Genomic DNA, 14856 nt, shown 5'->3' on the forward strand with positions numbered 1-14856 from the left:
GGACAAAGAACTTAGCTATCAAGTGTAAGGAATTTAGACTTAATTTCATAGGCCATTAACAGGTTGTGAAAATTTTTGAGCTGGAGAATAATAAACCCAGACTGTACTTTAGACCAGTGTTTCTTAACCAGGTGTGACTTTTGCCACCCTCACTCCAGGGACATTTAGCTGTATCTGGAGACATTTCTGTTGTCACAAATGGGAGTGTTGGTGCCACTGGGATCTAGTAGGTAGAGGCCAACAGGCTGTTAAACCTCCTACAATGAGGATAGGCCCCTGCCAGATAAACAGTTATCTGGCCCAAAATGTCTTTAACGCCATGGTTGAGAAAGCCTACTTTAGAGCAATGTTTCACAGAAAATATTTCATAAACATTGCTTCCCTGAGATGTAACTTGATAAAATGTTTTCTATATATAAAAATGGAAAATGCTGTTTATAATATACCTTTTATTTAAGTTTATACACATTAATTATTTGCTATTGGATGGGCATCATGCAACTGCTCTGGGAATATACCAATGAAAATGGCAAACAAACCTTGCCCCCATGGGACTGCGTGTTATACTGAAGATTTGTTATGTAAATTTATATGCTAAAGGCTCTGAAAAGTGAGGTCATAAACACTTTACTTCAATCCAGCATTTCCTAATAACATTTGACAACTCCCTTTCCAAAAACAACATATTCCCTATTAACAGTCCTCAAAATTATCATTATTTGAAACACTTTGAGAAACTCAGCTTTTGGCTGATGCAGTAAATGCCAGTGGACGGGATTCTCAGACAGCGTGAAGTTTGGATTCAGAGAGGCCAGCAAGATTATTGTGATAGTCATAAAATAATAATAGCAATAGTATAAGATACAGAATTTTTGGTGGAAATGGAGAGAAGATGGATAGAAAAGATACTTCAGAGGTAGAAGCAGCAGAATTGAACAGGGTGGGTGGCAAGGTAGGGGGATGAATAAAAGATGACTCTGACACTTTTAGCCTGGGAAGATGAACTCTGTTTTCAACATTTTGAGATCAAAAATATGCAGGCAGTGAAAAATATAGGCTTGGATATTGAGACTAGAGATTTGGAAAATATAACATAAGCCCTGGTTTTAAATTTGATTTTCAAGGGTAATCAGGTAGAGGGTTAGAGACAAGGGAGGCATGGTCAGAACTCTGAGAGGCAGCACCACTGAGGGAGTGGGTGAGTAAAAAGAGAAATCACAGAAGAGGTGAAGAAATAGGGACAAAGGAAGAGAGCCAGGGAGTCAAAGAAGCTGAGGGATTCTTGCGTAGGCAGAGGGAGAAGCAGGCCCCTGAGGGGAGCCCAATGTGGGGCTCAATCCCAGGACCCCGGGATCACGCCCTGAGCCAAAGGCAGACGCTCAACCACTGAGCCACCCAGGAGCCCCTAGCTTTTGTGCTTTGGATGTCAGCTTGCCTTGCCCCGTGCCTCTTAGGCCTAGAGTAAGTAGAGGCCCAGGCCATCAGCAGTTTTCCCCCCTGTACTACTCTTCTCTTTGCCATTCTTATTTCACTCTGGTGGTCTTCGCTGTGTGCCATTCAGTTTCCCCCTAGTCAGTTCCCCTTGAAAGGGATTCTTCTCTGGCTTATCAACTTAATGCATATTCCATCTCCTCAGCCTAAGCCTAGGGGGAAAAAATTAAGCAAAACTGTTAGCTTTGGTCTTCTTTGAAAAGGTTATAATTATCTAGGCCTTGCTGGAACTCTCAAAGCTGCTAATTTGATTTTTTTTTTTTTTTAATCTTGGTAATCCTCTTCACCACTTAGGACCTGAGTCACACCCACTCTTCTCTTAAATTAGGTTGTTGTTGTTGCTACTGCTTTTTAAAATATCAAATCTAAATTTGTATTTGACAATCTAGGAACTCCAATGATCTCATCTATAAAATGGAGATTGGGGTTTGATGCTAGAACCTACTTCCAAGGGTTGTGGAGAAGATCAAATGAAATCATATATGAGAGAGCATTTTGCAAACAGCATTATTATCACCATCATTCTCTACTTATGTTGACTGGTATCAGTTTGGTACTCTTTGGAGCCACAATTTTGCAATGGGAAGGACTTTAGAAAGTTCACCCTGTACCTAGTACATGATCCGGCAAATCTTGATTCCTGGGTTCACTCCCACCTTACCAAATTTGTTCCAATGTCTGTATTTAAAAACAAAAAATCAGTGTTGTAAGTACTGGCTTGCTCCTCCATAGCCTGGAACTGCTAGGTATCCACAAACTAGTCCCGGATTCCTTGGAAACTTAGAAGGGGTATTTTCTTTGCTCTCTATCTACAAATTAGTGATCTTCTCAAATACAAAGGTAGCTGGCTTCCTCATTTGTACCATGAGCATGGTGACAATACCTACATATCACTGGCTTTCTAGGAATATTGGAAAGATTCTGTATATTGGAAAGATTGTGCATATAGCACAATTTCTGTCTAATACAGACATTTTATATTTTGTAATATCAATGATTATCATTTAAAAATAAATTTAGTCGGGCTCCCTGCATGGAGCCTGCTTCTCCCTCTGCCTGTGTTTCTGCTCTCTCTCTCTCTCTCTTTCTCCCTCTCTCTCCCTCTCCGTGTTTCTCATGAATAAATAAATTAAAAATCTTAAAAAAAATAAAAATAAAAATATATTCAATTACAGACCCTCCTCTCTTTTTATTTGCTCAAACAAAATACAAAAATGTAATTTCAGGGGTGGCTGGGTGGCCTAGTCAGTTCACCATCTTCCCTCAGCTAAGGTCATGATACCCGGGTCCTGGGATTGAGTCTGCATCAGGATCCTTGCTCAGTGGGGAGCCCACTTCTCCCTTTGCCCTCACCCCTGCTCATGCACATTCTCTCTAAATACATAAATAAAATCTTAAAAACAACAAACTCCACACAAATGTAATTTCATTTTTATATCTGCCACATTATCTTATCTTTTATTCTTACAATTTAGCAATTCCTCCCAAGCTCAGTCCCTGTCATTATACACTAGACTTTATACACAGATATACACATATTTCACTCATGCCTAACCCCAAAGCATGTCTCCCCATCTTGTTATAACTGTAGCACAACTCTTGGGTAATGGAATCTAAACCTTTGCTCTTTAATGTGTAACTTTTCCAAATAGCTTGCTTTCAGTTAAAATTATTTCTCTTCTCTGTACTCTCAGCAATGTGTTGGTGCCCATCATGGAAAGGGCATGTTTTTCAAAATGACATATGCCAAAGGCAACTTCAATATTGAAAAAGGACCTATATTTTCCCACTAACTTTGTAATTATTATCTCATGAGACCAGTTAGTAACACTTTTATTTAGGAACTGTCACTCCAAGAACTAGAAGCACCTTTTATACCTTCAAAAATATTAGCTATTGGAAACTGCAGGGGGTCCAAGAGGAGAATTTCCATATGTTTTATTTTTTTAAGTGCTTACTTTTATTTATTTTTATTTTTTAAATAAATTTATTTTTTATTGGTGTTCAATTTACCAACATACAGAATAACACCCAGTGCTCATCCCGTCAAGTGCCCCCCTCAGTGCCCGCCACCCACTCACCCCCACCCCCCGCCCTCCTCCCTTTCCACCACCCCTAGTTCGTTTCCCAGAGTTAGGAGTCCTCATGTTCTGTCTCCCTTTCTGATATATCCCACACATTTCTTCCATGTGTTTTAAATGCTCTCTTGAGGTTTGAGAGAGAAAGACTCCTCCTGGATTTCATTTTTATACAAAGGGACGTATAGCCAAAGACACTGGCTGTACCTTACAGAAAAGTCAAATGTTAAATTAAGAAAGAGAAAGCAACAATGGATAATACTGAAGCATATCATTGCAAGACAGCCAACCATGCAATTCTGATGGGTTTTTCAAAAATAAGAAAAAGGATTTAAGACTACAAAATACCATTTTTGTATTCTATGGGCATCCTCTGAATTATTAGTGGTAAGCTCAGTACCAAAATCAAGTTTATTTCTCTGTTTAATGAGTAAGGCACCTGTTATATATATTGATGTCATTTTATAACTCAGGGATAATGGTTTTTAAGATTTGTTTATTTGAATGCTTAGACAAGCCATGATATAATACAATGGATGATTGTCTATTTTAAAGGACATCAAGGTGGGAAGTAGACTGCATGGATACTTCTATATGAAATAGTATCCAGTTACAGAAGCCGAATATAACATAATATACAAGTACTACATACATGGTCCAAAATATATTCATATTACTGAAGACTGAAAGAGGATATGGGGAAAGTTCTGCATTTGACTTTCGTAATTCTTTTTATAGGTCACTGCTTAACTGCACAATTTATAAGTGAAAAAACAATTTGTAATTTTTGCATAAAATTGAAAGATCACAGGTTTTAAAGGAACCTTCAAGGTCAACTAGTCAAATATCCCCTTATCTACCTCAAGTCATTGTCTATCAGCTTTAATACCTTAATGATACAGTGCACATAAGCTCTGAGACATACATGCTCTATAGAAAAAAATAATTCCGACCCCATAACTAAAGAGAAACTGGATATGCTGCTCTCAGGAAGAAATAAACAAGTCCATTTGAGGAAAATACAGGGGAAAAAAAAGAATCTTTAACACCATGGACATTGAGTGGTTGTAGGAATTTACTTAAGACAAAAGATCAAACGAAAGATAATAGGTACATTTGACCAAATAATGACTAAGGAGTTGCTGTCTACAGGTGTTTAAAAAAATTCTAATAAAAATGTAAATTATAGAGAGGACTTGAAGGGTATAATTAAAAATAATGGGATTAAATTGAGAAAAGGAAAATGTAGCCTGGAATGAAAAAGCCCCCAATTTCCAATGGGTGAAATCTATTAGAATAGGAAGTACTCTAAGGGAGGCAGCAAAATCTTTCAATCCTCAGCACATGGTGGCATCATACAGGTCAAAGCCTGAAAAAGGGAGTACGGAAACACTGCCCAGTTCCAAGAGTGGACAAAATGTCCTGAAACATGTTTGCTCCCCCTTTTCTCGAATTCTTTCTTGAGTAATTTCATTTGCCCAGAATGATGGCTATCTTTTTATCTCGGCTTTCATTTCTCAATCTGGCAAGGGCTAATGCCCTTCTGTGAATAAACCATGGAAAACAGAGTAATAAAACAGCGTAATAAAGAAGCCATAGAAATCAAAAGGTAATTTAACTGAAAGCTTTTTATTTTCCCTAAATCTGACTGATATCTACTCTGCTTTGAGGTCATTTTTTTTCCCATGCCATCTAAAAAACAGATAGATCTTAGCCATATAGACTATATTTACACAGTTATTATTATGTTAACAGAAACACATGGAGATAATCCAACAAATACAGAAAGGTACGAAATTAAAGGCATGGTTCTTCTGACTCATCCCTTTCCTCAGAGGCAAACACAATTTGTACCATTTATAGTTTTAGATTGTCTTTGGTTGACTCCATAACTCCAAAGAATTTGCATATATTAATTTATAAAAATTAAACAGAATAGCAATGGCCACTATCCCCCATATTCATTCTCCTCTTCTACAGTAAAAGCATTATTTAGCTGGATGCATATCTGTCCCACTGAAGACTATATGTTTCAGTTTTTCTTAGAGATAGGTATGGTCATGTGACTAGCTCTGTCACTTCTCAGGATGTGAGAAGAAAAGATGTAAATATTTCCATGACATGCCCTTAAAGTGAAGAAGTCAGTCTCCCCGCTCTGGTTTTCCTTAATTTAAGATCTGGAACGAAGTTATGAAGGTTGAGCTACAGTACTCACTTGCAGAGCAAGATAAAGCCATGTGTTTAGGATAGCATACCAAAATAAGACTCTAGATCCCAGATCCTATCAAACCAACATACCCCCAGCCGGGACCAAACTATTACATGAGAGAAAAGAAAACATTATGTCCTTATTTCTTTCCTCCAACAGTATAGTTTATATTTGGAATAAAAAAGTACCTATTTGGGGGCACCTGGATGGCTCAGTCAGTTAAGTGTCCAACTCTTCATTTTGGCTCAGGTTGTGATCTCAGGGTTGTAAGATCGAGCCCCACACATCAGGCTCCCACTCAGCAAGGAGTCTGCTTGAGATTCTCTCCCTCTGCCTCTGCCCCTCCCCCCACACATGCTCTTGCTTTTGCTCTCACTCTCTCAAATAAATACATAAATATTAAAAAGTATCTGTATCTGCTATGATAGGTAAGAGATTTAACTCACTCTTACTACCTGACACTCCTTCTTCTAATTTTTGTAAATTAGAGCTATTCTCTCTCCTGACATAATAATACATTTAATAAATGTTTCTTTAGCCTTCATCTCTAGATGGTATCTCTCTCTTAACTCCCCACTGCATAAGATATGTTAACACCTTTATACTACTCCTATTGTTGTCACATTATATTTATAGTCTTTTTCAATTAAGTCTTCTATGTTTTGTTTATAGATGGATTCCAAAAACTGAAAACCAAGAAAACTACAAACCAATCACTCTCATGAACGTAGATGAAAATATTCTCAAAATGATATTAGTAGATTGAATCCAACAGTATATAAACAAGATTATATAGCTGGAATTTATCCAAAACATGCAAGGCTGGTTCAACATTAAAAAAAATCAAATAATGTAAAAAGACTAAATAATATAATTTATCACATCAACAGGTAAAAAAGAAAAAACTCACATGATTATATCAACAAATGATGACAAAGCATTTGACAAGTTCCAACACCCATTCATAATTCAAAAACAAAACAAAACAAAAGAAAAAACCTCTCACTAACTAGGAATACAGAGGAACTTCCTCAACTTGGTAAAGGAGATGTATGAAGAACCTACAGCTAACATCATACTTAATGGTGAGAAGATCACAGCTCTCCCACTAAGATCAGGAATAGGCAAGGATGTTTCCTCTCAACTCTCTTTTTCAACATCATAACATGAGTCCTAGCTAGTACAAAAGGAAATAAAAGATACCCAGATTGGAGAAGAAGAAATAACGCTATCTTTGTTCACAGATAACATGATTGTCTAATGCAGAAAATTCTCAAGAAACAATGAAAATATTCCTGGAACTAAGAAGCAATTACAGCAAAGTTGGATGATACAAGGTTAATATACAAAGGTCAGTCACTTTCCATATATTCCAGCAATGAACAAGTAGTATTTGAAATTAAAAACACAATTTACATTAATAGCATCCAAAATGAAATATGTGGGTATAAATCCAACATTATGTACAAGATCTATGTGAGGGAAACTATAAAATTGATGAATAAAATTAAAGAACTAAGTAAATGGAGAGAGTGTCCATGTTCGTGGACAGGAAGACTCAATATTGTCAAGAAGTCAGTTCTTCCCAAGTTGACCTATAGGTTCAATACAATCCCATCCAAAAATCCCAAGAAGTTATTTTACAAACTGATTCTGATATTTATGTGGAAATGCAAAAGATTCAGAATAGCCAATGAAATATTGAAGAAGAACAAACTTGGAAGACTGACACTATCTGACTTTAATACTTACTATAAAGCTACAATACTCAGGATAGTGTGGTATTAGCAAAAGGGTAAATAGATAAGTGTAACAGAAGAAGAAACCCAGAAATAGACCCACATAAATATACTTAACTGATTTTTGACAAAGGGGCAAGGGCAATACAATGCAATATGGTCTGCAACAAATGGTGCTGGAATAGTTAACATCCACGTTCAAATAAACAATCTATATAGACCTTACATCCTTCATGAAAATTAACTCAAAATGGATCACAGATCTAAATGAAAAATGAAAAACTACAAAACTCCTGAAAGAGAACAAAGGAGAAAAACCTACATGGGCTTAGGTATGGTGATGACTTTTCAGATACAACACCAATGGCACAATCCATGAAAGAAATAATTGATAAACCTGGACTTCATTAAAATGAAAAGCTTACGCTTTGTGAAAGTCAAGCGGATGAGAAGGCTAGCAAAAGACGTGTCTAATAAATGACTGTTATTCAAAATACACAAACAACTTCTAAAACTCAATAAGGAAACACAAAAACCCAATTAAACAATGGGCCAAGGATCCTAACTGACACCTCGCTAAAGAATTATACAGATGGCTAACAGGCACATGAAAAGATGCTCCATGTCTTACGTCATCAGAAAAATGCAAATTAAAATGAGATATGGGCAGCCCCAGTGGCTTAGAGGTTTAGCGCCACCTTCAGACTGGGCGTGATCCTGGCGATCTAGGACTGAGTCCCACATCAGGCTCCCTGCATGGAGCCTGCTTCTCCCTCTGCCTGTGTCTCTGCTTCTCCCTCTGGTGTGTCTCTGCCTCTCTCTCTGTCTCTGTCTCTCATGAATAAATAAATAAAATCTCAAATAAAAAATAAAAATAAATAAAATAAAATGAGATATGGCCTCATATCTATTAGAAAGCCCAAAATCTGAAACATTGACAATACCAAATGCTGGCAAGAATGCGTAGCAACATTTATTCATTGATGATGGGAATGCAAAATGGCACAGCCACTTTAAAACATATTTTGTCCATTTCTTATAAAACTAAATATACTCTCAATCATATAATCCAGCAATCATGCTCCTTGGTTTTTACCCATATGAGTGGAAAATTTATGTTCAAATGTAAATCTGTACACAGATGTTTACAGCAACTTTATACATTATTGCCAGAACTCAAACAACCCAGACATCCTTTAGTAGATGAATGGGTAAACAAACTGTGATACATCCAGACAATGGAATATTATTTAGTGCCAAGAAGAAATTAGCTACAAGCCATGAAAAGTCACGGAGTTCGGTTAAGTGCATATTACACTGTCAAAGAGACCAATCTGAAAAGGCTCCATACTGCATGATTCCAACTATGTGACATTTTGGAAAAAGACAAAAGTATGGTGACAAAAGATTGACTGATTGATTTTTTATTTTATTTTTTTGCCAGGAGTCTGGGGTATGGAGAAAGGGAGGCATAAGGGATTAAAAGGTAAAACACAAGGGCACCTGGATGGCTCAGTTGGTTAAAAGTATGACTCAGTTTCAGCTCACAGCATGCTTCTATGGTTGTGGGATCAAACCCCATATGGCGCTTGGCACTCAGCGTGGAGTCTGCTTCAGATTCTTTCTCCCTCCCCCTCACCCCTCCCTGTGCGTGCATGCATGCACACTCTCTAAAATGAATATATAAAATCTTAAAAAAATTTAAAAGGCAGAACATGGACAGTGAAACTGTAATTTTTAGGACAGTGAAACTACTCTGTGTGATACTATAATGGTAGATACCTGTGATTATACATTTGTTCAAGACCATAGAACATGAAACACTAAGAATTAACTGTAAATAATGGGATTTAGGTGATTATCATGTGTCAATGTAGGGTTTATCAGTGGAAATAAACATTATCACTTTGGTAGAAGATACTGATAATGAGGCTACTCGTGTATGGGCAGGGTATATGGGAAAAATCTGTACCTTTCCTTCAGTTTTGCTGTGAACTAACACTGCTCTAAGAAATTAACTCCTACAGTCTCTTCAAAAAATGGTACTGAGAAAATTGGACAGCCACGTGCAGAAGAATGAAACTAGACCATTCTCTTATACCATACACGAAGAGAAACTCAAAACGGATGAAAGATCTAAATGTGAGACAAGAATCCATCAAAATCCTAAAGGAAAACAGAGGCAACACCCTTTTTGACTTGGCCACAGCAACTTCTGGCAAGATACATCTATGTAGGCAAGGGAAACAAAAGCTAAAATGAATTATTGGGACTTCATCAAGATAAAAAGCTTCTGCACAAAAGAAACAGTCAACAAAACTCAAAGACAACCTACAGAAGGGGAGAAGATATTTGCAAATGACGTATCAGATAAAGGGCTAGTATCCAAGATCTATAAAGAACTTATTAATCTCAACAGCAAAGAAACAAACAACCCAATCATGAAATGGGCAAAAGACATGAACAGAAATCTCACAGAGGAAGACATGGACATGGCCAACAAGCACATGAGGAAATGCTCCGCATCACTGGCCATCAGGGAAATACAAATCAAAACCACAAGGAGATACCACCTCACACCAGTGAGGATGGGGAAAATTAACAAGGCAGGAAACCACAAATGTTGGAGAGGATGCGGAGAAAGGGGAACCCTCTTGCACTGTTGGTGGGAATGTGACCTGGTGCAGCCACTCTGGAAAACTGTGTGGAGGTTCCTCAAAGAGTTAAAAATAGACCTGCCCTACGACCCAGCAATTGCACTGCTGGGGATTTACCCCAAAGATACAGATGCAGTGAAACGCTGGGACACCTGCACCCCGATGTTTCTAGCAGCAATGTCCACAATAGCCAAACTGTGGAAGGAGCCTCGGTGTCCATCGAAAGATGAATGGATAAAGAAGCTGTGGTCTATGTATACAATGGAATATTCCTCAGCCATTAGAAATGACAAATACCCACCATTTGCTTCGACATGGATGGGACTGGAGGGTATTATGCTGAGTGAAGTAAGCCAATCGGAGAAGGTCATATGGTTTCACTTATATGGGGGAATATAAAAAATAGTGAAAGGGATCATAGGGGAAAGGAGAGAAAATGAGTGGGAAAAACCAGAGAGGGTGACAACACATGAGAGACTCCTAACTCTGGGAAACAAACAAGGGGTAGTGAAAGGGGAGGTGGGCGGGGGGATGGGGTGCCTGGGTGATGGGCACTGAGGGGGCCACTTGACGGGATGACCACTGGGTGTTATACTATATGTTGGCAAATCGAACTCCAATAAAAAATATACAAAAAAATAATAATAAAGAAATTAAGTCCTAAAAAAACTTGAAAGTCAATATAAAATAAGTAAGGTCATGTAAATATTATTAGCTATAAAATCAGGTTCAGATCCATAGAAAGATAGATAGCATTCACTAAAATGCCTAAAATTATAGCACATTTTCAAGTTTTTTCATTTTGTTTTGTTTCTTGGCCATGACTCTCTTGTATATAATTTTATTCTTCCTGAAATTGCTAGAGGTCTTTGTATACCTTATTCATATAATGAATATATGCCTTCTTCATCATGAAGTATCACTGGATATCATAGTCATACTACTTGTTGAGTGTAATAAAATGCTTTCAAGTCACGTCAGAGATTGCCAGCTGCACACCCCAAAATCCATCCTTCCCCTGGTCCTACCTGAAAACAATCTCCCTTGCAACTAGGTTTGTCCAATGATATTTAAGAAAAAGTTGTTTTTTGCCCTTTCCCCTACTTCCCTGTTTCAGCCCAGAATGCCAATGTGATGGCTAGAAATGCAGCAGCCATTTGGAAACTGTGAAGTGCACTGTTGATAAAATGCCAGCAACCAACTACCTCACCATTATTCATAATATAAGAAAAAGAAGTATTTGTGTGTTTTAAGATTTTATTTATTTACTTATTTAGACAGTGCAGGCAGGAAGGGGGGGGAGGGGTAGAAAATCTTAAGCAGACTCAAGTGTAGAGCCTAACACAGGGCTTGATCCCACAACCCTGAGATCATGACCTGAGCTGAAATCAAGAGTAGGATGCTTAACCAACTGAGCCACATGGGCGCTCCATATTTGTGTTTTAATCATTACAGTCAGGACTATCACCAACAGCCAAACACAATTTCCAACCATTATACTAGGGTTACTAAGCGGTTATCATCCTGGGAATTATCTCTATTATACACCTTAGTTTCACATATCTTAGATCCTATTTATCCTCTTTTCATTTTATTGGTACATAACCACAAGAACTTTTTAATCTTTTCTAAGGAAAATAATTCATGACTAAGACTTCGCAGGTTTTTTTTTTTTTTAAACTTTGCTCTCACTCTTGTTAATTTGGCTGTGTACTGATTTCCAAACCCGAAATTATCACCCCTCAGAACTTTAAGGTATTATCCATTGTCTTCTAGAATCTTATGTCACTACCTAGAAGTCTCATGCCAATCTTTTTATCATTCCTTTATATATACTCTGCTGTGTTGATATTGTCTCTTTTCAAGATACCTTTAGAGCTTCTCTTAATCCTTGGTATAACAACATCTTGGGAGAATTTGTGTAGGTATTTATTTAATTTCATCCATCATGCTCAGCACTCCAAAGGCCCTTTCTATCTGCAGAGCTTCATCTTTCTTCAACACTAAGAAATTTCCTTTTATTTCCTTGCTACTTCCTGCTATTTCCTCGACCTTCTTTTTTTCTTTCTGGAACTCCTAAGTAGATGGTTGGTTGTTTTTGTAGATTGGTCCTTAAGGTCTTCTAACTTTCCTATCATACATTTTACTTCATCATTTTTTTTCTCTGTGTTCTAAAAGCATTTGTCAAGCCTTTTTTCCCAACCCTTATTATGAATTTCTCATTTTGACAATTTTACTTTTAATTTTCCCAAACTCTTGTCTCTGCTTGTCCTTTTCATCTAGAAGTCTGTTCTTATTTTACAAATGCACATCTTATCCCCCTGAAATAATAGATTAGCTCTTATTTTTTTAAGTTCTCTTCCCTAGAAAATACATGCTTCTTCTGGAATCACAGGTTGTTTGCTTACCTTGGTCCCTCTCTTCTGTTAGTTTTCCTAAAATTTGGGGTGATTCTTGGTTTTCTGTTTCTAATTCTTTAAAATATTACCTGGCTAAATTAGATAGTTGATAATTCCCTCCACCATTATGAATAATAGTCCCTATTGTGAATGAGTAGACCAAATTACAAGTCTTTCTTGGAAGAGTTTTTAATCAAAATCCTTGATTTATATTCCTTTTCTCATTTATACTCCCTATAACTGCTGATTATGGAGAATTATACTGGGAAGGAGAGTCATCTCCTCTACTGGAACCTTCCTTTGTGAGTGCTCAGGATCATTAGTTAATATGATCCCCCGTCCTTTCAATCCTCCCAAAATTCAAGACAATCTTTGTCCACTAATTCCTCATAGCTGTCCAAATATCCACCATATTTCCATTTCTTACTTTCTTTTCCCACTCTTTTGCTTTTAAAATGTCATTTCAATAGGTTTAAGGGAGGGAGAGAGGGGGGTAAAAGTCCTCCATCTCAAATCAGAAATCACAGATCTCAGCTTTTAAGTTTTCTTAATTTATATATATATATATATTAATATATAATATATGTAATATATAAATATACACTTTTATATCCAGTTATATAATCTATTATCTTCAAATAGGAGAAAACATATTTGAGGGAGAAACATATTTTATTAAAGAAAAAATAGTCATCTGAAGCTCTTTTATTAGATGATAATAAACATTAATAATTTGTATCATACAATGTATTTTTTATGTTTTATATCCTCTAATTTAAATATTTCATTCTTACATCAATCTTTTGAAATAGCTTCCTGAGAGTACACAACAAATTCTCTACATAGCAGCCTACACAAAATCTCCAAAAACAGCAGCACAAGCTAAAAATCAGACCAAACAATAAAATTGACAGAGGCATTTTCCCTAACATTTACCTCATTAACTCTCAACTTCATTGAGGAATAAATCAATCTGGAAACCTCAGTGTATAGCTATTAAAGCTGCTTCTCTAGACACATTAATTGGTAAGGTTAACCCTCTGAACTGAAATGTCAAATAGAAAAAAAGAATTTTTAAAATGTAACTACCATATATTTGGTGAAGGAGGGAACAGGTAATTTGTTTTCTGTGTTTTCTGGACTTCAGTAAGACAAAGGAGTAAAACCAGCCCATTCTTCCACACTTGAAATAAAGAATTCCTTCAAATGACAGGTGATTTTTTAAAAAATCCTAGTTGAATTCAGTGAAATGCCCATGTGTGCTTTTTATGATGCCATATATACCACCTTTACCTTGAGTGATGATTATAATACCTTGTATAGGTTTAGTTCCTGGCCTAAAAGCCAATTATCTGGAGAATGATGCTTTAATAATGTGCATATTAAAAAGGAAGCAAGACATCAAATCCCATAAATCATCCAAAATTACCAAAATATGACTTCTACTTTAAAGTGTTTAGTGGAGGATGGAAGATGGATCTTTGAAAATGTCATAGTTCAGGTGAATATAGTTAAATTCTAAGAATAGTAAGAGTGATACTGAAGCACTTGGAAAGTACAGGGAAAGAGCTGAAATACGAACATCTCAAGGAGTAATTTTAAGAACATCTTGGGTGTGCTATATGCATTCTATTCTTATCTAACAAATGGGGAGGGAGCCTAAAAATTACCCACATTAACCTTTGCTGCAAGCAACCTTAATTGCTTTGATTTGTATCTCATTGTGATATTTTCTGGCTCTGGGTGATGGTTTTAAATTCTTAACATATTGGTATACCTACAGGAAGAGGATATTGTTTTTAGTCATCTTATTTCTCATAAATGTGTAGCAATTACCAGTAAAGTGAATCAATTCATCACACTCTTGCATTTAATTAATTAGACGCTATGGAAAGACTACAGATTTATTTCCATTATTGAAAGAAAATCTAATTTTATCAGATATATTCCATTCATATTCTCTTTGGGGGTCTACTAAGTGATACCTAGTGAGACAGCAATTATCCTTAATGTTAATAGCCAAAACACTTCCAATAGCCACTCAAGGTAGCAATGCATCAACATACATGGTATGTAGGAAATTTCTTGCTAAAGATTATTATAGCTTCATTAATCACCCACTATGTAAATAAAGTTGATGAGAAAAAGCAAAGGGGGACTTATTGAGCCTAAGCAAACAGCTCTGTGAGAAGGCAGCAGGTATTAAATATCACCTCTCAGGTAGAGGAAAGGATTCCAGTTGTAGAATCACATTCTCATTTCATTGCACATGAAACAAAATGC

Source organism: Vulpes vulpes, chromosome X (assembly GCF_048418805.1).
Source record: "Vulpes vulpes isolate BD-2025 chromosome X, VulVul3, whole genome shotgun sequence".
Taxonomy (NCBI): domain Eukaryota; kingdom Metazoa; phylum Chordata; class Mammalia; order Carnivora; family Canidae; genus Vulpes; species Vulpes vulpes.